Source organism: Suricata suricatta, chromosome 8, assembly GCF_006229205.1.
Source record: "Suricata suricatta isolate VVHF042 chromosome 8, meerkat_22Aug2017_6uvM2_HiC, whole genome shotgun sequence".
NCBI lineage: Eukaryota > Metazoa > Chordata > Mammalia > Carnivora > Herpestidae > Suricata > Suricata suricatta.
The window spans coordinates 13,273,451-13,298,108 of NC_043707.1; the positions used below are offsets into that span (position 1 = coordinate 13,273,451).

Sequence of the window (24,658 nt, forward strand, 5' to 3'; positions counted from 1 at the left end):
ATTTTCATCGGCCTTTTAAATACAGACACGTCATCGGTGCCCCAGTGAAGATGAAACCCCTCTCCCACTGCGCCTACAGCACTGAACCTCCCCGTGACCTTGAGGTCCAAAGTATGTTTACCCGGTGAGCCGGCGAGGGTGGGGAAGGTTATTCCGTGTGAGAAAGCTCAACCTGGCTCTGCACAGAAGTTCCTGGAGGACTAAACGGGGAGGGGGGAAGGCGGGGGTACTGCAGAGCACCGCAGTCCCCCCTGCAAGAGAGCTGGCGCTCCTTTCCCTTGTCTGAGATCACGGTGCCCCGACCAGCACAACAAAGGCTCCAGGTCACACCCGAGGCTCACTCCTCCCCCAGGATCGCTGGCCATCAAATAAGTGCCTCCGCTGAGTTCACTCCATCTGGAATCCTCCGGGAAAACAGACACGGATTGTGTACACCGCAGAATTAGCCTTTATATTTCATTGTGTGTCTGTGGAGGCGGCGGTGAACCAGATGTGGTTTTCGGCAGACATGACTTCAAAAGCCGTAAACACACTTATCAGTAAGCTGCAGAACATGAGGCAGCCGGCAACAGTCAAGGTCACTGACAGGTGACACAGCAAATAAAGGGAGATTAAAAGCCATGCCTTGTCTGACACGAGCCCATTTGATACTTACCAATGGCAGGATACGGAACATCGCTTACTCTTGATGGGAAGTCATTGAACATAGTGTAATTTCTTGGAAAGTGAGTCCCTGTCATTTTTCTATGAGGAAAAAAAGGAAAAGAAATAAAACAAAATTCAGGTAGCTCTCTGCTAATGGTCTCGATGTTTTCATTTAAGTGTCACTAGCCTTTATGAAGAGTTTGCCACTGGCCAGAGTTTCAGCTAAGATTTTCTCTTTTTGATCCTCAGTACAACCACATTTATCCTCCTCGTTTTAGTAATGATTCTTTCTTTCCAGGAGGGGAAACTGAGACTCAGGAGATTTATGGCAACTGTCCCAAGACAGTCAGTGCCCAGCCAAGACGGGAGTACAGAGATTACGCCAGAGCACTTATGCGTGATGACAGAGATTCACTCAGGGTGAAGGGGAGTGGATAGAAGGAGGACATCCAGATGGCCCAGCTTCCCACAGGATGAGCAATCAGTGTGCACACTGATGCAGGATGAACAGTCGGCGTGCACACTGAAGCAGGATGAGCAGTCGGTGTGCACACTGATGCAGGATGAACAGTCGGCGTGCACATTGATGCAGGATGAGCAGTCAGCTTGCACACTGATGCAGGATGAGCAGTCGGTGTGCATACTGATGCAGGATGAACAGTCAGTGTGCACATTGATGCAGGATGAGCAGTCAGTGTGCACACTGATGCAGGATGAGCAGTCGGCGTGCACACTGATGCAGGATGAACAGTCGGTGTGCACACTGATGCAGGATGAGCAGTCGGCATGCTCACTGATGCAGGATGAGCAGTCGGCGTGCACACTGAAGCAGGATGAGCAGTCGGCGTGCACACTGAAGCAGGATGAGCAGTCGGTGTGCACACTGATGCAGGATGAGCAGTCGGCGTGCATTCTGAATCCCACCTCCACCTATTTTTTTGGACACCTTCTTCTCTGCCATTGAGAAACGCTTGCTGGGAATGGTCATTTTCATGCTGGGGCAGCAGAACCCACATCCCTGGATCCTGAATCTCAGTGATAAGGGAGGATTTCCATAAATCAGGCACACTTTATGTGTGCCAAGGAAATGTGCTATTTGAAAACGCCTATTCACCCTCTTCACCAACCAATCTATCTATTATTAGTGTAGATCTAAAAAAAAAAAGTTTGAGGGATGCTGAGGTGGCTTAGTTGGCTAAGTGTCTGACTCTTGCTTTCGGCTCAGGTCATGATCTCATGGTTTCGGAAGTTTGAGCCCCTCATCGGGCTCTGAGCTGGCAACACGGGGCCTACTTGGGATTCTCTGTCTCCCTCTTTCTCTGTCTCTCCCCTAGTCATGATGTCTCTGTCTCTCTCAAAATAAATAAATAAAATAAACTTTAAAAAAAGTTTAAGCATTTTTATACACTAATAATGAAGCAACAGAAAGAGAAATCAAGAAACTGATCTCATTCACAACTGCACAAAAAAAAATACCCAGAAATAAGCCTAACCAAAGATGTAAAAGACACATATTATGAAAACTATGGAAAACTTATGAAGGAAGGTGAAGAAGACACAAAGAAATGGAAAAACATTCCATGTTTATGGATCAGAAGAATAAATATTGCTAAAATGTCAATACTACCCAAAGAAATCTACACATTCAATGCAATCCCCATCAAAATTGCACCAACATTCTTCTCAAAGCTAGAACAAACAATCCTAAAATTTGTATGTAACCACAAAAGACCCCAAATAACCAAAATAATACTGAAGAAGCAAACCAAAATGAGAGGCATCATAATCTCATACTTTAGCCTCTACTACAAAGCTGTCATCATCAAGACAGTATGGTATAGGGGCACCTGGGTGGCTCAGTCAGTTAAGCCTCTGACTTCAGCTCAGGTCATGATCTCACGTTCGTTTGTTTGAGCCTCGCATCGGGCTCTGTGTATACAGCTCAGAGCCTGGAGCCTGCTTCTGATTCTGTGTCTCCCTCTCTGGCCCTCCCTGCTCTCATACTCTGTCTTTCTCTGTATCAAAAATAAATAAAACATTAAAAAAATACAGTATGGTATTGGCACAAAAATAGACACATAGACCAATGGAATAGAATAGAGAATCCAGAATTGAACCCAGAAATGTACAGCCAATTAATCTTTGACAAAGCAGAAACAGTGTCCAATGGAAAACAGACAGCCTCTTTAAAAGGTAGTGCTGGGAGAACTGGACAGCAACATGCAAAAGAATGAAACGAGACAACTTTCTTACTATGTACACAAAAATAAACTCAAAATGGATGGCGGACCTGAATGTGAGACAGGAAACCATCAAAACCCTAGAGAAGAAAACAGGAAACAGCCTCCTTGACCTCAGCCACAGCAATTTCCTACTCAACACATCCCCAAAGGCAAGGGAATCAAGAGCAAAAATGAACCACTGGGACCTCATCAAGATGAAAAGCTTCTGCACTGCAAAGGAAACAATCAACAAAACTAATAGGCAACTGACAGAATGGGATAAAATAGTTGCAAATGACATATTGGATAAAGGGTAGTATCCAAAATCTATAAGGAACTCACCAAACTCCACACCCAAAAAACAAATCCAGTGAAGAAATGGGCAGAAGACATGAACAGACACTTTACCAAAGAGGACATCCAGATGGCCTACAGGCACATGAAACAATGCTCAGCATCACTCATCATCAAGGAAATACAAATCAAAACCATACTGAGACACCACCTCATGCCAGTCAGCGTGGCTAAAATGAACAAATCAGGAGAGTATAGATGCTGGTGAGGATGTGGAGAAATGGGCACACTCCCACACTGTTGGTGGGAATGTAAACTGGTGCAGTTGCTCTGGAAAACAGTGTGGAGGTTCCTCAAAACTAACAATAGAACTCCCCTATGAACAGCAATAGCACTGCTAGGGATTTACCCCAGGGATACAGAAATGCTGATGCATAGGGGCACATGGACCCCAATGTTCATAGTGGCACTTTCAACAATAGCCAAAACATGGAAACAGCCTAAATGTCCATCAACTGATGAATGGATAAAGAAGATGTGGTTTATGTAGGCAATAGAATACTCCATGGCAATGAGAAAGAATGAAATCTGGCCATTTGTAGCACTGTGGATGGAACTCGAGGGTGTCATGCTAAGCCAAATAAGTGTCTAAGATGACTCAGTTAAGTGTCCGAACCTTGTGACCTTGGTTTAGCTCACATAATGATCTCATGATTCGTGATAACACATTTTATTTATCCCCAGATATCCAACATATGATCATCTCAGCCCACAACAGGCTCTGTGATAACAGTGAGGAGTCTGCTTGGGATCCTCTCTCTCTTTATCTCTCTCTGCCTCTCCCCTGCTCACTCTGTCTCTTTCTCAAAAATTAAAAGATAAATTTAAAAAAAAATTTTTTTTAATGATAGGACTCTCCAAATACTTGGTGTCCTAAATAAGTTTGACCCAGACAGAGGTAAGCTGGAGTTATCCCTTCCTTTGAGTTTTAAATAAATTGGGCCTAAGCTGCCATCCCAAGTCCTGTGAGTCTAATGTCCCAAGATTTCTGTGGCATCCTCAGGGTTTATATTCCTCTTGATTACATCTGCCTGTAAGTTCCTGTTCTTCTCCTTGTCACTTAGGTTTTTACATTTTCTCTCTCAAGCCTGTCCTCTTCTCTCTGCACTGTGAGACCCAGAGAGTCACAGCTTCCTTTCCTGGCATTCCTCAATATGTCAGTCATTGTCAACATTGTCAGTGACCAACAGGGTTCTATCACAGTAATGCCAATCCCTTAAAAAGTGGCCATTAGAGATCTCAAGTCTACTTGACCCCTAACTCAACCTGCACCTCGTATTTCCAGAACTGGCAGAATAAGCTCTATTCCAGCCCCGAGGGCCCCTCATGGTTCCTGGGTCATGCCAAATGTACTTCTGTCTCAGGACCTTTGCACTTGCCAGATGATAGTCCCTCAAGTAGCATCAAGACTGCTCTGTTGCTTCCATCATCGTGTCTGTGTACAAGGTCACTGTATCGGAGATACCTTCCCGATCATTCTGCATAAGCACACCTCGGTCTTCCTTTCCCCCGTTGTCTCAGCTCTCATCAACACCTGCCATGCTGTGTTTTGGGTTTTCTTTGCTTGTATTTTGTCTATCTGCCTCCCTTACCAGAACTTGTGTCCCGTAAGGGTGGGGATTCTGCCCACTGTGTCTGTCCAGGACCCCTACCACCTAGAACAGAGGAATACATGGGGGATGATGCAATGTGTTGACAGAGTAAAGCAATCAGTGAAGACACTTTCCATTTAATTAAAGTTTTCTTTCCAGGAGCAGTGTCAACATGATCACCTCGAAGTGTAATTAAGTAATTAGGGTGATATTTTGATACTAGAGAGAAAGCAACCCATAGGCAACGTTACATGGGAGAAGGACTCATGATCTGGGCTGGAATTCAAAGGCTTCTACAAAAGAAAAGTAAAATATTGGGGCGCCTGGGTGGCTCAGTCGGTTAAGCCTCCGGCTTCGGCTCAGGTCAGATCTCACGTTCGTGGGTTCGAGCCCCGCATCGGGCTCTGTGCTGACAGCTAGCTCAGAGCCTGGAGCCTGCTTCCGGTTCTGTGTCTCCCTCTCTCTCTGACCCTCCCCCCTCATACTCTGTCTCTCTCTGTATCAAAAATAAATAAAACATTAAATTTTTTTTTTAAAAAGAAAAGTAAAATATTAATCATTTTAGGTTGGTTGGGGATTGAAACAATCATATGTTGGATATCTGGGGATAAATAAAATGTGTCATGAAATTAATTTCACCTGTTCGGTTTACATTTTAATGCGACTATTAGAAAATTTTAAATACATATGTGACTTGTATTTCGATTGGACAGCACTGTTCCAGATGCTTTCTCTCCTCCTACGTACATATATGTGCATACATGTTGCTTATTAAAATAAGGGACATTACACATACTGCTTCACACCCCTGCTACTGTTACTTAAAAATTTACCAGGAGCATTTCCGCGCATCAGGAAAGCCAGATTCTCATCATTCCTGTTAATAGCTCCAAAGTACAACACTGGGCAAGCGCCCCAGAATTTATTTCACCTGTAACAGAATTTGGGGGGGGGGTCACTTCTTTTTTTCCTTTTCTTCTCTTCCCTTTTTCTCGGTATATAATGCCCGGTGACAAGTCGCATTACTTACATACTTGTTCCACTACTTCCCTAGGATAAATCTCTAAAATATATTTAGGGCTCACGAGAAAACCAACTTAGTGACACGCTCCTTGGACCAGCAACTGCATGAACTGGGGACACTAGGAGGTGAAGCAGCAGAGTGACCTCAAGGCCTCTGACCAATCGCTTCAAGGTTCAGATGCACGTGACCCCAGGACACAAGAAAGTGTAACGGGAGGCTGCGCACATCGTCCCTGGAAGTAGGCAAGCCGGGCTCTGCTCTCAGTCCTGTCATTTCTCACCGTGTGACTTCTGGCCAGTTTTGTAAGCTCTCTGAGCCTCAGTCTCCTGGCTAAGAAACACGAGTAGTAATCTTAGGTCCCATATAAGATTACTCTTGGGATTGAATGAAATGCCATGTGTAATTGTTCAGCTTGGTACCCAGCTCTTGGTAAATCTTTTGGCAATTATTTACATTTTTGAGATCTTGTTTGGATATGCCAATCAACACGCATGCGCGCGCACACACACGTGCACACAGACTTCTGCATTTTTATCATACTCTCCCTTCTCCCCACTACTTTTTTCAAATAGAGATCTATTTGCTAAAATAAATTGAAATGGGTAAAGAATATGAGGCACAATTTATACTAGATATATCTGCAATTACCAACTCTGAATTAAACATATCCCTTCATGAATAATGAAGCAGAGAGAGGCCAAAGGAAAAATGAGATAAGATCTTAAATCCATGTATTTTTAATTGCTTCATTATCTAAAATTTGCTATGAATAGCAGTGGATACAGTTTGCTGTTTAAAGCACAAAAAGAAATAAGAATTTTCAGCCAAATCACAAAAGGCTATCAAAAATTAATTTTGTGTGCTGTGATCATTGAAAATGTAAGTGATTTTGAGGCAGAGTGACATTAAAAAATACCATTTATATGCTAATAATAAATGTATTTTCTTCATTTTGATGCAAAATAAATTTTATTTTCATTTTAATGAACTGTAATGAATTATAAGCTTTTGCTTTTTATCTTTGCGTAAAAGTTTGGGACAGAGAGCAGAGGTTGGCAGATGACAGGCAAAAAGTCTGAGAGGGAATCAAAATGGGGCAGGCCCCACCGGCTCTACAGAGCTCCTAAACTGCATGGGAACCTTTGGAGTTAAAGTGGTTTTTTTCTAGGTTTTTAGAAATTTCCAGCAGTCAGACTGACCTCAGAGGTGGCCAACTCTCCATTGGCGCATACTGGAAAAAGGCATCTATGAACAATCGTGAACTAATCATCCTTTATTTCTTACGGGGAGCGATACTCCCATTCTAGACTTTGAAAGAAGAGAACAGTTATGAGATTCTTGGCATACAGAATACTCCATGAAGGGTATTTTTCAACAATAATATTTATTCTTTATCAAAGCCTTACTCGTGTCTGGCACTTTGCTAAGTATTCAATCCATGCTTCTCTCTAATGTTCATGACAGCCCTAAGCAATTAGTACTATTAAATCCCCATGTGACAGACAGGAAACTTGAACCTCAAAGGAGGTAAGCCATTACACAGACTGTCAATGGTGGCATTTAGATTTGAACTCATATCTGTCTAGGAGTTAAGTGGAATACATTACTTATGTGTAACGTTGACTCCTTTTTAAAAAGAGGACATAGAACGTGAACATTTAATCCAAATAAGTGAATTGCAAATGGTAAAATTTCGGGCACCCGTGAGAAAAGTTTCAGGCTCATGGGCAGGACAGAAAGGAGGACACTGGAGCGTCCAAGGACATCACTGTCCATTCTGTCTCCAGGACGCAGGAGCCTGCTGACACCTCACCTGTGTCCCAGCTAAGGTGCAAGCCCAGTCCATTACTCTGCCAGATCTGAAAGGACGGAATGCCCAGGACTGTCACCCATGCGTGGCGGGCACTGGTGACAAACACCCAGAGCCCTGCCTGGCTGAAGGCCATGCTCCTTCCCTGAGAGGCTGACATTATTCTCTGCTATCGGACTTCTTTGAAGCGAGGAGCCGAGATTCCAAATTCATTTCCGTGTCCCCCTCAGTCCTTCCTCTTAGATCTTGGGCTGCTTTTGCTGACTTGGTTGTTGATGCTAATTCCCTCTAACCAGGCTCTCTTTAAACAGGACCCGGTGACTTATGGAGCTGTAATTCACCCCTTCACATCTAGTGGACCCAAGGCCACAGGCCGGCTTCTGTTAAATGGAAAGGTCTGAATTATTATCCTACAACTCACCTCTTGGAAGTGTCTTAATTCAATTACACTATGTCCATGAATGACTATTAAAAGAAATGGAAAAAGGGTTCTGGATCTTTTTTGCTACAATTCAAAGTCATCTGCAGTGCCAGGGAGTTCTTCCTCTCACGCTGCTAGGAAATTAAACAGAAAGATGAAAGGGAAGCTCCTCTTATCACCTGGCAGGGCCGCGCTGTGGACAATCAGCTTCGACCTGCGGGAACGTGGCAGGGGTCACAGCAATCAAGTGTCTCCGCTGGGACCAAGTAAATCCTCCTGATTTATATCATCCACCCCCCCGCTCCGACTGTTGAAGTGTCTTCCTAGTAAGTCTGAGCTAAGACTGGAGTTTTAGGGGCGCCTGGGTGGCTCAGTCGGTTGAGCGTCCGACTTCGGCTCAGGTCATGGTCTCACGGTTTGTGGGTTCGAGCCCCACGTTGGGCTCTGTGCTGACAGCTCAAAGCCTGGAGCCTGCTTCAGATTCTGTATCTCCCTCCTTCTCTGACCCTCCCCTGCTCGCGCTCTATCTCTCAAAAATAAATAAAAAACACTGAAAAATCAAAGAAAAAAAGACTGGAGTTCTATTCTGCTAGAACCTACCCCTTAGGACGACACAAGACTTTGTATAATAAATGCAGATGGTTATGGCTATGGGACCGGACTAGCTTTAAGAGAAGCAAAGATAATCCAATTTCAGCAATAACCAAAAAACTTGAGATTCCCTTGGGTCTTGGTTTGGGTTCTCCCAGAAGCAGACTCCAAGACAAGGATTCATAACACATAGTTGATGTGAGAGGGGAACATAGTGAGAATGGAGGGAAGACGCCAGTTCAGGGTATCAAGTGACATACTCCCTACAGACAATGGAGGCTCAGCCCCGCAGGGGGCCCTCAGGGCGGTGTGCAGCTGAGTGGTAGGGAGTGGCTGTATCTGTAACCCACTTCCCTCAGGCACGGGTTGCGAGCTGCTCAGGAAAATGATAAATGGGCTTTGTCCCCACTGTCCTCATGCACTTGAAGCTTTTAGGATTCTCGTGGCCATCTGATAGACTTTGTTCCACTTCACCCACATGGATATGGTCAAAAACTACAAAACGCCTTTCTAAAGCTCAGAAACGCTCATCCTTAACTCCAAACCACATCTATCGGTCAATAAAGGACAGAGATACAAGCTTGCACACTCCCACATTCAAATCCTGCCGTGTAATCATGAGCCTTTATTATCAGTCACATGACCATGAGCACCTACTACTGCGACACTTGGGTTTCTCATCTACGAAAGGAGGCAATATTTCCCAGGGTGCCACAGGACACAAATGAGGTAAGCCTGCTCAGGTCCTTACCTTAGTGGGACACCTAACACACAAATGCCCACTATGAGTCAATGGGGTTGATGAGCCTTTGCTTTGGGGACAGGCGGGAGTGCCATTTCTCCTGACTCGGGCAGGTCTTTAGTCCACCACTCCTCCTCCTTGACCTGGCCCATTTGCTCTCATACGCAGAAAGCAGACGGCTCCTAAGAGTCTAAGTGGAGCGCACCCTCGGATGACTCATAGACCACATGGAGGTACATATATGGTTTCAGATACACGGTTTTAGACATCCTGCATGTTAAAATAAATGAATGCATTTAAAACTTCAGATTTCTACTGAAATGTCAAAAGCTCTTGCCACACTGGGTCCAAATGCCATTCTGCAGCGCTGGCTAGACATGAGGGGCAGATGCTGCCTGCCTGGCTGGGCCCCTGCCCAGTGTCTCCCAGTGCCCATTGTTAGACCTTTTCCCTCCTGAAGCGAGTCACTGAAAGTGAAACCCACGGAGATGGTGAATGGGTTTTATTTTAGTTCGGCTGAACGGCCCCTCCCCAGGGTTGGCAAGTCCTCAGGAGAGAGCACCGCCACTGCTCTGAAGCTCAGGGGTTATGGAGGTCATAGCAAAGCAGAGGAGGTCATCACTGACGCACCCAGTCATAGTTTGCAACATTACTTGGGGCCCAATCACCTTCTGACACACCACCGTAAGGTCTGGCAGAGCCCTATCAACTTCAGACTTCTTTGTCTTAGGAGAGATTTGAAGCGACCAATCGTAGGTCTGAAGGGGAGGTGAAGCAGGTGCACAGAAGTAAGAACTTTGCGGTTCAAGGGTGCGATCTTGCAACAGTATCTTGAAACACAAGTTAACCTTTAAGTTATAACTTACGGGTTACATTTTAGAACTTCGAGAGCCCGATTGCCTGCCCCTTAATTGTTCAAGCAGAGAAGGGTGGGAGAGTGAAACAGTGGTTGGTATTTTTCCATTAGGGTCAGCTTGACCCGAGGAGGTGGGGTCTTAAACCATGACTCCCTATTTCAAATGGCCTGCTTTCTGCCTTCCAATTACCTGCCTGGCCCCTGCAGGCATTTCTGAGTTGATAACTTCTGTTCTAGTTCTTCTGACCAAAACCACATGCTCCAGACATACTCCTGTCTAACAACAAAGGTCTCCCCAAAATGACAGCTCTTTCACCTCATTCTAATGAAGACGACAGACATGTGAGTCATAAGATCAGCTCTGAATATCGTTTGCGGAAGGCTGGACGCTGCTGCTGCTTAGGACGTGCTCGTGGGATGATTCTGGTTTGGAACAGGAAACTGTGCTCCACCAGCAAGAACTAAGAGAACCAGGCCGGGCAGTCACCGGACAGAAGGAACGAACGGGCACAAAGCTACCAATCTCAAATGCACAGCCCACAGAGATGAGATAAGGCAGGCGCCCACGCTCGGGTCTAATAGGCTTGTAATTGGCTGATCTCCATCTGCCTCTCGCGAACAGGGCATCCTTTGTTACCTGGGGTGGTTACAGACATGGAAATGCGGGCTGTGCCTGGTGATTGCTTCATACGGAGGAGTGTCGGGCACGAGGTGGAAAATCGCTTGTGCTGAAGCATAATGGAAACAGGTCAGCATTCTGCAAGGTCTGGAGGGGAGAGGGCCATCCCTGAGCCTCTGGCCCATCTGCTCGTTTTAAGAACCTTGCTGACCTCGTCCACAGATTCCATCCACTGGTATGTTCTATTTAGCACAGGATTTCCCAACCTCAGCAATTAATGACATTGGGGCTGGATCACGCGCTGTCATCACGGGAGCCGTCCTGCACGCTGCAGAATTTTAGCTGCATCCTTGGCCTCCGTCTCCAGCTGTGTGCTCTCGACTAGTAGCAGCCCCCTGCCCAGATATGAAACCACAAATACCTCCAGATATTGCCACCAATGTCCCCTGGGAGGCAAAGTCACCCCTAGTAATGAACCACTGGTTGTAGCCTGTGCAGTGTTTATTTTTTTGAATTAATGGATTCTCTTTCAAAATTAAGGACTATCACTTTAAATTTTAATTTCTGGTCTCTCAATGAAAAGTTCAAATGAGTTAGCAGCACTGGATCCATCCCCTTCCCTTCCCTCTACATCTTGGCCTCTGTTACCCCTCTAGTCCCACCTCCTGTACTTCTGCCCCCCACCAAGTCCTCCTCTCTACTCCTCTCCTCCAGTCACACAGTACCTTTCCAGATGCGCTCCTGCCTCAGGGCCTTTGCACAAGCTGTTACAGCTACCTAGACAGCTTTTCCCCAGCTACAAGCCTGACTGCTCCTTGCTTCCTCCATGTCTTTAACCAAGCATCACCTTCCTGGTTGGCCACTCTACTACAATGTCAACACCTCTCCCCACACCAAGTTCCCTAACGTATTCAAATTTTATTTTTTGTCATTAGCATTTATCTCAGAGGTTATGTAAGCATCAGTCTTCACTCAAAATCTTGATGGTTTGTTCATTACAGATATTTTTCATTCGTTGTTTTTTTTAAAAAATACTGCACTGAAGTAGTATTTATCATGTTCGCGGGGTTTCTTGCCAATCCCTCCTTAATTGTGTAAAGCGCGTGCCTTGTGGGTCTCGCCCTAGTCCTGGCCCCACTGCCTATGCTGCGTATTTATCTAGCTTATTACATGTCCACCTTCAGCACAATGTGAGCTCCCTGGGGGTGAGGCTGTTTCAAATCTACTCTGTGCACTGCATTAGACTCAGGCCTGGGATATAATACGGGTACGATACATAATTAACAAATGAATTAATGAATTCCTGCCAGGCAATACTTAACTGCTGCTGAGATTCAGCATCCCAGTTTTACTCCTAAATTCATTCATTCATTCATTTTACAAACACACACAGAACACCCACTAAATGCCAGGCACTGTGCTAGGTCCCAGGAAGGAGGAGGTGAGTGAGTTCCATCTGTCCTAAAGCTCAGGGTTGGATGGGGGCCAATTATATGTTAGAGAAGTAAGTGCTAGGATAGAGAGAAGCAGGAGGAGTAGAACTTGAACGTGGAGGAGAGGTCACAAGTCATGCGTAACAGCAGATGTAGAAAGCACAGAACATTTCCATCAGGAATGTACACAGTCTAGTTTCATGGGACCAAAACTCTTCCCAAAGATCAAGAGACACGGTCTCTTTTTCCACAAGTATTTACTGAGGATTCATTAGCAGCAGATCACTCATCAGCCCTAAGAATACCACACCAAGAAAGTCAGAGGCAAGCATAAGATAATGAACTCCAAAACTGTCAATGAATTGCTATTGTAAGTGACCTGAATAGTTAAGCAGTAGCAAAATAGTTGGAAAGGGGAACCCAACTTAGACTTAGAAACCAACCTCAACTTAGAATCGGTGAAGCTTCCCTGAAGAGATAACACGTGAGTGCTCTAAAAACAAGCTAAACAAACAAAAAATAATAAAGAGGAGAGGGGGCATTCCGGGCAGAGCATACAGTATGTGCAACGGCTCCGAGGTGAAGGAGCTAACAGCAGACCAATGGCCCTGACCGGTAGACTGCAAGGTCTGAGTGACCTGTGACGGACGTGGACAGGCAGGCAAAGGGTAAGTCATGCTGTGAGCACGTTAAGCATCCGGAACGTTATCCATGGGGCCTGAGAAAGGAAACCACCTACCCTCAGCCTGGACACTGAGAACCAAAACTACATCTTACTGTCTCCCTGAACATGAGTGTGTGCTACTGCTCTGACTTCATTAGCATGAATAACCACCACCGCTCCCCGCCCCTGCCAGGAGTCTCCTGCCTGGGCAAACGATCTGATATCCATTATAAGAACTTGAGAAAGATTCATCAACTCTTCAATGGAAAATACCAAGTTTATACTCATTTTTAATCCCTTGCCTCAAAATCCACCCCTCAGTATATTCACCAATCCTGCACTGCTGCATTACTGTCCTTACCCAGTCCTAACCAAGCCCCCACTTTGAAATACCCCATCTAAAACTTCCTTCTCATTAAATTCTGACCTTCCCTCCCTACCCAATCTGAGACCCGGCCACTATTTTGAGGGGGGAGGGGTGCTCTTTCTTCCTGACACAAGCAATCACTCATTCCTATCTCATAGACCGGTTGTGTTGGTGCTCTTAGGGGAGAGCTTCAGACCAGAGCCATGGAGGGAAGGTGAACGGGGAAGTGACAAACAGGTATAACGAAGTCTGACACAGAGTGAAGTCAGAGAACATCTAGAAAAGGAACGTTCCTTGTAAATGGCATCTGGGTTTTCATGGCCACCACCAAGCTACCTAAACAATTGGGAAAGAGCAAGAGGAGGGACAAAGAAAACAAAAGCCAGGCAGGTGGCCTCGGTAAGCAGAAGGAAATCCAGTCACAATGCCACCACACCCACTGTCATGCCCCCTCCAGCAGATTCCAGGCACAGGGTTCTTTAAAAATGTTTTTAAGTCACTTGCTTAACATCAACACTGGAAGCTGCACAGGCTAGGTTTTGTCTTTAATCAGATAAAACTGCCCATAATTTTGTTTAGTCATTAAAATGTTCTATAGCAAATCCTGTCAACAAGAACCATTTAAAGGATTTTCATCAGTCTTAGTCAATCCTGAACAAGGTAGAGGTACAGTATTCGCAGCAAGACAAGTGGGCTGGGAGCGGCCGGCATCCGTTGCTCAAAGCTGTTTCCGCTCCACTTGCTTTTCCTGCTGTTCCGACCTGCCAGTTTCCACATCCATCACCATGTCCAACTCCGCTTACACATAACAAAGTCATTTCAGAGGGTCTCGGGGCATGTATGTACGTGTACAGGTGAGGACAGGAAGGCAGAAACCAGGGATGGGTGGCATTACCCAAATGGCAGGCAAATGCTTTTTCTGTATTTAATTTTCAGAAGAAGAATCATCCCCTACAAGTCTTTGTTTCCCATAAGATGCTATGGTCTGTGAAAATCCTGTATGAGTTAGAGACCCCTGAGTGGAGGGAGAGCATGCAATGCATTGCAGAAAGTGGAACAGTAAACTATCACCCCGAATGACTGTCCAGCCCAGCTCTCTCTCCTGAATGTTACCCATTCACATGTGTACCTGTTAGAATGCTCCTGCCAGCAAGGACTGAAATCCCAGCTCAGACTGGTTTAAATGATATTTTAAAGGAAATGAGAGGGGCGCCTGGGTGGCTCAGTCGGTTAAGCCTCCGACTTCGGCTCAGGTCAGATCTTACGGTTGTGAGTTCGAGCCCCGCATCGGGCTCTATGCTGACAGCTCAGAGCCTGGAGCCTGCTTCCAATTCTGTGTCTCCCTCTCTCTCTGACCCTCCCCCTCTCATGCTCTGTCTCTCTCTGTATCAAAAATAAATTAAAATATTTAAAATATAAATAAATAAATAAAGGAAATGAGAGACCCAAAATGGAGTCACTTGTGCTAAGCCCCACGACAGCACATCTGACCCAATTTTAGCCTCCTCCAGGAATATAACCTTTAACCAGTCAAATTAGAATTACCTGGTCAGCACTAGGGAGGCAATCTGCCTGACACCTGCCTTTCCCCAAAGGAAAATGACTTTGACTATAATAATCCACTCTTTGCCAGAAACTTCCTTTTTTTCTTTCCCCTTTTACCTATGAAAGCCTTCCATTTTATACAGTTCCTTAGAATTCCTTTCTAGTTTCATGGGACCAAAACTTTTCCCAAAGATCAGGAAACACTGCCCTGAATAACCAAAGCAATCTTGAAAAAGAAAATCAAAGCAGGAGGAACCACAATCCCGGACTTCAAGCTGTATTACAAAACAGTAATCATCAAAATAGTATGGTACTGGCACAAAAACAGACACTCAGATCAATGGAACAGAAAAGAGAACCTGGAAATACACCCACAGGACGAACTCATCTTTGACAAAGCAGGAAAGAATATCCAATGGAAAAAAGACAGTCTCTTCAGCAGGTGGTGCTGGGAAAACTGGACAGCAACATGCAGAAAAATGAACCCGGACCACTTTCTTACACCATACACAAAGAAAACTCAAAATGGATGAAAGACCTAAATGTAAGACAGGAAGCCATTTAATTCCTTGAGGAGAAAGCAGGCAACAACCTCTTTGACCTTGTCTGCAGCAACTTCTTACTCAACATGTCTCCAGAGGTGAGGGAAACAAAAGCAAAAATGAACTATTGGGATCTCATCAAGAATGAAATCTTGCCATTTGCAACTACTAAAAAGCTTCTACACAGCTAAGGAAACAATCAGCAAAACCAAAAGGCAACTGACAGAATGAGAGAAGATGTCTGCAAACAACGTATCAGATAAAGGGTTTGCATCCAAAATTCATAAAGAACTCACCAAACTCAACACCCAAGAGACAAATAATCCAGTGAAGAAATGGGCAGAAGACATGAATAGACACTTTTCCAAAGAGGACATCCAGATGGCCAACTGACATATGAAAAAATGCTCAACATCACTCATCATCCAGGAAATACAAACCAAAACCACAATGAGATACCCCCTCACACCTGTCAGAACGGCTAACATCAACAACTCAGGCAACAGCAGATGTTGGCGAGGATGAGGAGAAAGAGGATCTCTTTTGCACTGCTGGTGGGAATGCGAACTGGTGCAGCCACTGTGGACAATAGTATGGAGGTTCCACAAAAAAATTAAAAATGGAAGTACCCTACAACCCAGCAACTGCACTACTAGGTATTGATCCCAGGGACACAGTTTGCTTTTATAAAGGGGCACATGGCACCCCAAGGTTTACAGCAGTGCTATTGACAATAGCCAATACATGGAAAGAGCCCAAGTGTCCATTGACAGATGAATGGATAAAGAAGATGTGGTATATATATGTAATGGAGTACTACTCGGCAATCAAAAAGAATGAAATCTTGCCATTTGCAACTGCTTGGATGGAGCTAGAGTATTATGCTAAGCAAAATTAATCAGAGAAAGACAAATATCATATGATTCGCTCATATAAGGACTTTAAGATACAAAATAGATGAACATAAGGGAAGGAAAGCAAAAATAATATAAAAACAGGGAGGGGGACAAAACCTAAGAGACTTAAATATGGGGAACAAACAGAGGGTTGCTGGAGGCGTTGTGGGAGGGGGAATGGGCTAAATGGATGAGAGGCACTAAGGAATCTATTCCTGAAATCACTGTTGCACCATGTGCTAACTTAGATGTAAATTATAAAAAAATAAATGAATTATTAGATTAAAAAAAGATCAAGCAGCAGTCTCTTTTTCCACAAATATTTACCAAGGATCCATTAGCAGCAAATCACTCTTGTCATCCCTAAGAATGATAAGAAATTATCATGTTATCAAACTGTCACTTAGAAGCCCTACCATAATCTTCAGCTGAATGCATCTAAATAAAGCCTCAAGAGAAAGTCCACAACATGGAGTCTGGGACCAGACAGCCTACGTTTGAAATCCCGACTCTGTATTTACTAATTGTGTTACCTTGGGAAGCCACTTAATGGCTGTACCCCGGGCCTCCATCTGTAAAATGAGAATCAAGATGGTCGCTCCATCCCTGAGTTGCTGGGAAGGTTACATAGTGGATGACTGTCACCTGAGAACGGCGCTTAGCACTCGGTGAGCTTCATACGCAGTTGAGTCTTATTTATCCCCTGAAAGCCACACCCAAACTTGATTCTCCTTTTGGGACTCTCATCTCAGAAAATGGAAACACCCCGTGCCCAGGCACCAATGCCAGACCGGGATACATCTCACAGTGCTCTCTGGACTCCTTTCTTACAGTAGTTATGACAAATCCAGTTTTAAATGGTTATTGGGGGAGCGTCTGGGTGGCTTAGTCGGTTGAGCGTCTGACTTCAGCTCAGGTCATGATCTCACGGTTCATGAGTTTGAGCCCCCCATCGGGCTCTGTGCTGACAGCTCAGAACCTGGAGCCTGCTTCTGATTCTGTGTCTCCCTCTCTCTCTGCCCCTACCCTACCCTCTATCTCTGTGTCTGTCTCTTTATTTCAAAAATAAACCTTAAAAGATTTTTTAAATAAAAAAATAATAAACGGTTATTTGGTTATTATGAGTTTAATGTCTGTTTCTCTCTCCCACTCAACTCAAGATCTATGACAGTTGTGACTGTGTGTCCTGTGTATCAGTGACCTGCACACAGTGTTGAATGAATGAGAAGGAAACAGGTGGAGGTCTCATGAACTGTTAACAATTACAACCTTTTAAGAAGTTATGAAAGTTGAAATGGATGATGATACATAGAGTGTGATTGCGATTTGTAATAAATATATATTTGGTCTTTGTCCCCATTTGTGGCATAAAGCTCTGATACCTTTATAATTTCCAGTGTTGGGAGTGATCTGTTTCTTTTGTCATGTTAATGAGGTGGCTGGTGGGTGTGTCGAAAGATGGGAGCTGGTTGCCAGTAGACCAACCCTGTGATTAGAGGCTTGAAACTGTCAGGCCCCCCTCCCCCTGCCCCGTCCCCACCCAGTCCCCCACCCAACCCGGGGAAGGGAGAGGGGCTCAAGATTGAGTTCAGTCACCAAAAGTCCGAGAGTTAATCAACCATGGCTCTGTAATGAAGCCTCCATAAAAACCCAAAGGAAAGGTTGGGAGAGCTCCTGGGTTGCCTTTGTGGGGAAAGCAGCGTCCCCAGAGAGGGCTCTTTCTCGGCCCTTTCCCCCCACCCTCCCTCTGCATCTCTTCCATTTGGCCTTATCCTTTTATGAGGAACTTGTGATCCAGTAAGCACAGCATTTCTCAGCGTTCTGTGAGCTGCTCTAGCAAATTAAACAACGTCCAGGAGACCGTCAATGGAACGTCTGACCTATAGCCACCAGGTCAGAAGTACAGGTAACAATCTGGGTTTGCAACTGGTGCAGTCTTGTAGGACTGAGCCCTCACGCTGTGGGATGTGATACAGACAGGGTCAGAATTAAGCTGCATTGTAGGACATCCCGCTGGTGTCTGGATCTCTCACACATGCGCACACACACACACACCAACACACCTGAACTGGTGACCAGAACTCTTTCGGGGTGGGGGGGATTCATTCATCGCTTTGCTTGCTGACACAGTCTGGGAAGGTCAAAGAGGTTGTGTGGGTGCAGCTAAGATTACCTTTGTCTGGTCTGCTCGACTACATTTTCTTCAGGATGGTAGGGACAGGTAGGGCTGGGAGAAGCCGGAGACGGGGAAGGGCACAGCTTCCCAAAGAAGGTGGCTGGCCAGAAGGGGATGCTTCAGTATTCCGAGTCTTCACCTGTCTTAAGCTAAGGTCATATTTCCTGCTACTTGCTGGGTGTTTGACCGGATGTCCTTCAGATTTTCAAACCAAACAACCCAAATCTTGAGTCAATAAACTTCTCCCCCCAAATCTCCCCTACTGTGTTTGCAACATTAACATTCACCTAATCACCCAGCACTAATCAAAGAAGTCATTCCTGATTCCACCCTTCTTCCTTCGGCTCCTTCTTGCCCCTGTCTCCCCCCACAGACACTACACTGGAAGCGACACTCAGAGCCCTTCCTACAATCACTAGCGAGGAGGTTTGAAGCGTTTGCTACAGAGCTTGGCCCCAGACAAGGCCCCATATGTGAGTTCCCTTGTCTGCCAGACAGAACACCCTGTGCTCATGGGCAGGGACCCAGCTGGCCGAGAAAGTCTGCATTATCCTAAAATTGGGTGCCGCGGAGAAGATGTCCTGGGCCAATTAAGTTTCTTTCCATTTGTTTATGGAAATTAAAAGATAATCCAGTTCTCGACCGTATTTCCTTTATCTCCCTCAAAGCAGGCTCAGGAAAAAACATCATTGTTGAGTTTTCTCTCCTTATCGTATCTTCCTCAGCATCACAGAGCGATCCCGGACTTATGAAAAGGTAATCCACCCCGTCTTTCCCCAGTGCACCCACCGTAAGGGTGACAAGCGCCCATCTGCCCACGTGGACGACCAGACTCTTCTCTCTCGGGAATCTATGGATGTTTATTCAGAGAGCCCGTTAGGTTGTGTCTAGCACCTGATCACAGGATACAGACCAACTCTCTAGCAAGACCACAAATTCAACCCCCTGCCTACTTGCCAGCCTCCCCCCGTCTCCATACTCTGCTCTTGACATGGTGACCTTTTGTTTTGTCACTTCCCCCAAGAGACTGTACTAACTGTCCCTCTCTTTGGAATGTTCACCTGATTAGGGCCACTCTCCCCGCTGCAGACCTCAGCAATGACATCCCTCCATCCCAAACCCTCAGTGACCTCTCAAAGGAGCTCAGCTCCCCTCTTACATGTTCTCGAAGGCTTCTATCCACTGTTGTTTAGATTTGTGTGGTTCTTTCACTTACGCCCACATCTCCCAGTGGACTATCTTAGGGCAGGAATCTTGTCAATGTAGTTCCAGAATCTAACACAGCCTCTGAACACAAGAGGCATCCCTCAGATTTTCACTGACTTAATCAATTACTTAATCTCCAGTAGTTCGCTAAACACTGGACACACATACATGAATCACATGCACACAGTCTAGCCTCAAGGTCTACTAGTCACAGACCAGTAGAGGAGATGACAGGAATACAGAAAGCTACAGAAGAGTGCCATTAAAATGTACAGGTAAGCGGGGCACCTGGGTCGCTCAGTTGGTTAAGTGTCTGACTTCAGCTCAGGTCATGATCTCACAGTCCGTGGGTTCGAGCCTTGCATCAGGCTCTGTGTTGACAGCTCAGAGCCTGGAGCCTGCTTCAGATTCTGGGTCTCCCTCTCTCTTTCTCTGCCCCTTCCCAGCTCACTCTCTGTCTCTCTCTCAAAATAAAATAAAGACATAACAAAAAAAAAATTTTTTTTAATGTACAGGTAAGAAAGGACTTCCTGGGGTGCCTAGGTGCCTCAGTCAGTTAAGCATCTGATTCTTGATCTCAGGTCAGGTCTTGATCTCAGGGTTGTGAGTTTAAGTCCTACATTGGGCTCCACACCTAGGATGGAGCCTACTTAAAAAAAAAGGGGGGGGGGACTTTCTAATTTTTTTGTAATAGAGGGAACCATAAAAGGAAGAAACGGGCTGAACCTTGAAGGCTAAATTGGATTTGTACCCACCCAGGAGGGACAATGAGGACCCCAATGAGGAGGGGACAATAAGAGAAGGAAAGAGGGAGTGCGGAGCAAGGCGGTGTGGTGAGACTATACAGAGCAAGTGAGACTTTAATGGGCTGTGGACCGTCATGTTGGCCAGCTGAGCACAGAGCTCCACCCCCAGAACATTCCAGAGGGACTAGAAATAGAAGGTTGGCAGATGAGCAAAGGCACCATTTTATCAATGGCCAGAACTCGTAACCTCAGCCCAGGTCCTGGAAAGCAGAGTTGGAGCTCAAAGCAGGAGCTGGGCGCTCCCACACCCCCACCCTACACCCCCGCCCCCAGGTGGTGAGAAAGAGCTGGGTCTGACCTAGTTTGGGCCTAAGCCTTCTACACAGTGACCCCACGTGTCGGTAAACAGGATCTCCAGCCCCTTCCATTCCCTCCAAGAGGATTGAGGCAGAGCAGACAAGGCAGGGAGAGAGGGGTAGGCATAGGAGAGGGGAGGGATAAGCACAGAGCCCTCAGTGGGGAAGATCATGGGGACAGAACTTTTCCTTCTGCTTCTTTGACCAGAGCACGAGTTTGCCTCTTGACCTGATTAGCTCTTAAACAAACCTTGAAAGTAAGCACAGACTTAAACGTCCCCTCCGGAAAGTCTCCTACCTTTTTATTTTCATTTATTTATTTATTGAAACATTTGCTCCTTTTATGACAAGACCATTTAACATAAAAATTCTACCCTCTAAGCAGATGCTTTTCCTCCTAGCAAATTTTTTACCTGTACAGTGCAGTATAGGGCCTGTGATGTGCAGATCTCCAGAACTATCAGACCTCAATAAAGGGGTTAAAAAAAAAAAAAAGTAAGAGCACCTGGCTGGCTCAGTTGGAAAAACATGCAACTCTTGATCTCGGGGTTGTGAGTTCAAGCCCCACACTGGGTGCAGAGATTATTTAAAAATAAAATCTTTAAAAACAAAAAGTAAGCACAGGACAGGTGGAACTTGAAATAGCTCAGGGGACCTCTGTGAGTGCCCTGGGAATGCCCCTTCCCGGGCTGAGACCTGAGGCCTCTGGGTTAGGACAAAGACTGTTGCCCTCTACTTCTCTGCTTACGGGGCACAGGAAACCCCACTTTCAAGCAGGAGAAAAGCAGCTCCTACAATGGGGCATGGAGCTGGCCACCGGGGTGGCTCAGTCAGTTAAGCATCTGACTTAGCTGGCTTCAGCTCAGATCGTGATCTCACAGTTCATGAGTTCAAGCCCTACATAGGGCTCTGTGCTAAGCATGGACTCTGCTTGGGATTCTCTCCCCTTTCTCTCTGTTCCTCCCCTGCTCGCACTCTCTCTCTTTCCCCCTCAAAATAAATCATCATTAATAAATAAATAAATAAGTAAATAAAACTGTATCTGCGGCAGCGGCATTTTTGTGGTCAGTGGACCCTCCTCCTGTCACGCCCCCAAACTAGATTCAGCCCTGTAGTCTCTCAACACCGCGACCCACGCCATACAAGTCGAGGCCTAGACTCAGATTCAGTCCAGACTCAGCCCATTTTCCTATGCATAACCCCTCCCCCCACCGCCCACCCTTCTCCTCTGGTCAAGTGTTGTTTACGGATAGCCCATATTTCACCGTCATTGGGTTTTAAGCAACTTTGAAGAGAGGAGGTAGGACTTTCTTAACTGCATGTTCTCTCCCATACATCCAGAAAACTATCCATACCATATTATAATGATTATTTTGCACCACATAGGGCAGTCTTAATTCTGCTACTTAAAGCTGTGAGCCGGGGCAAGTGACTTAGCCTGAGCTTGCCCTGTGTGCCCTCTGTAGGTGGGTGACAACGGTGCCATCTCCTAGGAGTGTGGGAAGATGAGCTGACATTAGGCGTGGGAAGGATTCACGGGGACAGCACAGTACGTACCGGCCGTTATGACCAGACACTCAATCGGGGTGTTTATCAAAGGGAACAGTTAACAGCGTTCCCTTCTGTGGGCTCCGTGTGGCAATAAATGCTGTGCATGGTGAGCCCAGGATGGGGGCGGGGAAGGAGGAAGGGAAGGGCACCCAGAAGCCCCCAGGTGTCCTTTACCGAAGCCTAGTAAGAAGAAAAACTGTCAACTTGAGTTTGGGGTTTAGAAGAACACTGAGCGCAGAGATAAACAGAGACGTGTCAGTCTTCTTGGAAATCTAGGGCATTAGCTCATTTCCCTTTTAAAATAAAATAGGTCAGCTAAGTGAAATTGTGTCCTCCATCAAAGATAGCCTCTGTATGAGTGTGAGAGAGGAAGAAAGAGAGAGGGAGAGAGACTCGGCTGGGCAGCTTTGAAGAGAAGGATTTCCCCACGCCCGCATCCCTATGACAAGACTCTCTTTGTGAGATTTCATGCTACTCACATCTCAGGGGGGAATTACAGTCACAGGCAGAGGACTCTTCTGCTACCGCTTTTGTGTTTGTTTGTTGCAGTAGGGCATCCTGGTCAATGCAAGAGTCAAAGAGATAGGGCTTCAGACCCCAATCTGCCATTCACTCTGGGTGATCTTGAACAATTTACCTTGACCTCTTTGAGCCTCAACATCTTCCTATATGACATAGAGTCAATATGCCCCACATCAGTAGGCTTTGGTGAGTATTAAGTTACATCATATATATATAAAGCGGCGTGCACACAGAAGATGCTAAAATCAACAGGCAGGGCACCTGGGTGTTAAGTAGGTTAAATGTGTGACTTTGGCTCAGATCATGATCTCACAGTTCATGAGTTCAAGCCCGATGTCTGGCTCTGGGCTGACAGCTCAGAGCCTGGATTCTGCTTTGAATTCTGTGTCTCCCTCTTTCTCTCTGCCCTCCCCCATTTGTGCTCTCTCTCTCTCTCAAAAATAAGTTTAGAAAGTTAAAAAAAAAAAAAAACCTTTTTTAAAGGCAGCTGCTAGGGGTACTAGTAGTAGAGGCCATAAGACCAGCAGCTCCGGTAACAACATAGCAGTACCAGTACTGAGAGTTACATAAAAGTTATTAATAGTCGCGGTAGTGGTGGGGACGTCTGGGTGGCTCAGTTGGCTAAGTGTCTGACTCTTGGTTTCGGCTCATGTCATGATCTCACGTGAGATCAAGCCCTCCATTGGGCTCTGCGCTGACCGGGTGGAGTCTGCTTGGGATTCTCTCTCTCTCAAAATAAAATTTTAAAAAGTTATATTAAAAAATAATAGCAGTAGCAGTAATAGTAACTGCAGCCCTAGGAAGAGGTAAGAGCGTAAGAGCAGTAGTAATAGGAGCAATGGCGATGGAGGAGGTCACAGTACTCGGAGCAGGAAAGTTGTACCAATGGCAGGAGTAACGGAGGTGGCAGAAACAGTACTAATGGCAACACTGCCCACTCTGTTTTAGCTTGATTCTCACTCCTAAGTTTCTAGCATTGGATGCCATCTTAGGAAGCCCAGAGGACCTTCTCAATCATTTAGCACCTAACTGGGACTCAACAGAACTAAAGTGTATGTTCCTAAAATCCCTCTTTACAACTGAGCCACCAGGCATGTTAAGGAAACAAATGCTGCTTCGTTGTAGCCTGCCACCTGTGTTTATCTTTAAAAGAAGCTGGGGCTGGTTACCAAAAACCCGTTCTTCCATGGGCTGGTGACTTATTTGCAAGTCTGCCTTAAGCACTGTATCCTCTCACCAAGGTCTAAAGGGTGGCAGTGACCTTGGCAAAAATACATGTGTTAGAGCAGATCAAACCCCAGAAAGACAGAAGTGCTGGGTTCTTGAGTTTGAAATCCTCCTTGGCAGACAGCCGCTAACTCTAGTCAAGCGTATCCACTCCTGCAAGACGATAAAACACTTTGAAAAACAGCCCGCCGTTCGACTGTGATCTCAAATCATTTTCTTTTCCTATTGATTCCTCGTTCAAATTTCCAGGGAACTAATTTGAAAGAAGGTCAGTGTTTTAAAGCGGGGGCTAGTTACTGCCTGCACGTCTGGTTCAGGTTGTTTGAAGGCAGTAAAGATCAGGAGGTTTTGAGTTGTTTCCTTTCCACCAAAATCACTTCCAGTATGAAAACCACATGTGACCTCAGACCCACAGCGATTTATAAGTCCATCTCTCCCAAATGTCTCTGGGAGAATAAAGCCAACCGGACAGGTTCCAGGGACACTGCTGTTTAAATGGAGATCACAAAGGGGATTTCTGGGTGTGTGTAACTCGTGACCCCAGGACACCC

The 24,658-nt window shown here is 45.7% G+C and overlaps 1 long non-coding RNA gene across 1 annotated transcript in view; it reads right to left on the reverse strand.

Annotated features, from left to right (window-relative positions):
- LOC115298888 overlaps positions 1 to 24,658 on the reverse strand; it is a 380,495-nt gene that overhangs the window by 97,271 nt on the left and 258,566 nt on the right. The window contains exon 3 of the long non-coding RNA XR_003911884.1: positions 656 to 744. This is a non-coding gene — a long non-coding RNA (uncharacterized LOC115298888). The remainder of the gene's footprint in view (positions 1 to 655; positions 745 to 24,658) is intronic.